The sequence below is a fragment of the Hibiscus syriacus genome, unplaced genomic scaffold, assembly GCF_006381635.1.
Source record: "Hibiscus syriacus cultivar Baekdansim isolate YM2019G1 unplaced genomic scaffold, ASM638163v2 tig00002237_pilon, whole genome shotgun sequence".
In the NCBI taxonomy this organism is placed as follows: Eukaryota; Viridiplantae; Streptophyta; class Magnoliopsida; order Malvales; family Malvaceae; genus Hibiscus; species Hibiscus syriacus.
Window position 1 is genome coordinate 388326 of NW_024061918.1, and position 1854 is coordinate 390179.

A 1854-nucleotide genomic window follows, 5' to 3' on the forward strand; every position below is an offset into this window, starting at 1 on the left:
TCAAAATTAGAATGTTTGTAGTAAGAATTAATAGTTGTTCATTGCACATCATAAACAAACTGCCAGAATTTGTTCCTGGATAATTGAAATCTTTAATCTAAACCCAATGAAGCAAATAGAAAGATCTTGTTATTTCACCACAACGGAGAATCCAGAATTCTGCTTCTTTTATCTTTACTATATATTGAAGCGAATTTATTTTTCCTCTTCACCCTTGTAATTCCCTTGTAATTATTTTCCCAGGAAGAAGCAAGGGTGTTTTCATTGAGTTAAATTGATTCAGAAAATGGCATGTGACGAACCGACCATCAAGATCATCGGGGAACAATTCTGTCTCCCTTACATATTGCATCTCAACGTGAAGAGAAAAGTCGATCATTTCCCATGCACACTACGAAATGTTAGACAGCAACGGAAATGTTATCCTTAGAATCGATGGTGGTGCCGGCGTCTGGAACTCGGCGAAGAAATGGTGATGAAGATCATGCTGGTTTGCCCATCATCACTCTCCGCAGAAAGGTAATATAAATATGCACACTTTTCCCTCTGATATGCTGAGTTTTGAGAAAGAAAAACAATACGAGTTCTGGAAATCTGCAGGCGATGTCGTGGAAAAAGAAGTGGCAAATCCATGAAGGCGAAAGCTCGGAGCAATCCATGCCTGTGCAGCGTGCAACGATCCGATGCACTTCAGATCAAGAACGACCTCGATGTGTACTTAGCAAGCAACTACAAGGAGGATGGCCCAGATTTTTATGTGACTGGGAGTATCACTTCGCTTTCTTTCAAGGTTTGGAAAGGGAATTTAATCATTGCAGATGTAAGCATAATTACACATGGGGGAAGCTGCCAGGGAAAAGAAAGTTTCAGGGTCAAAGTGTATCCGGAGGTGGACTACGCCTTATTCTTGCTTTGGTAGTCATTATGCACGAGTCTGAGAATGTATAACATTCATCTCTACTTTTATCATTTCTCTTTTGATGTAAATCTGTAATATACACACACAGACTTACCTCGTAAAGGGAAACCAACCCTGAGTAGAAATGTAATACTGTGCAATAAACTTTCTTTTTAATCACTATTACTAAAAGTCAAAGTGATAAAATAATATGGCCGACGCCTCTGAAAACCCTACTGGCCCCCTCAATCCCAAAAAGCCCGCCTCCTTGATGAAGATCCCCCTGACAATCTGCCGACGTCAGCACGCCCTGCCCCCACCATTAGCCACCCCCATGCTCCTGCCTCTACCATGGATTTGGATCATCGATCCTCCAATGCCCCTCCTGTGATCTCCCATAAAGAAAAACTAAAGGGTGACCAACAACATGTTCCTCTGGCTGATGAAGAGATTATCGATGAAGAAGACATCGATCCTTGATGGTGATGTTACGCACTATCACGGATGGCCTTATCTCGATCGAATTCTCCGAACGAGTCCAAGCATTAGCGGAAAAAAGCCTCGCCCAGACCTTGTTGTCAAACTCCTTGGGCGAAGAATCGGGTATACAACCCTCTGTAAAAAGATGTATGAATTGTGGAAACCCTCGCAACCTTTCAAATTGATGGATTGAAAAGACTACTATTTGGTCACTTTTCGAACGCACACGGATTATCTGAAAGTTCTCGCTGGTGGCCCATGGACAATCTATGGCCATTATCTTACTACTAAGCCGTGATCACTGGATTTCGCTACATCCCAACCATATCCAAGCAAAGTCATTGCTTGGATCCGTTTTCCTAGTTTGCTGGTCACCCTTTACAAGCGCAGTATCATAACGGAAATCGGTGAATGCATTGATCCAGTTATAAAGATTGATTATCAAACTTAATGTGGTCGAAGAGGACACTTCACGA

General features: G+C 42.1%; 1 pseudogene; it reads left to right on the plus strand.

The window, feature by feature from the left end:
- The first annotated feature begins 286 nt into the window (after window positions 1-286).
- LOC120138574 lies at window positions 287-948 on the plus strand (annotated as a pseudogene).
- The last annotated feature ends 906 nt before the right edge of the window (window positions 949-1854 follow it).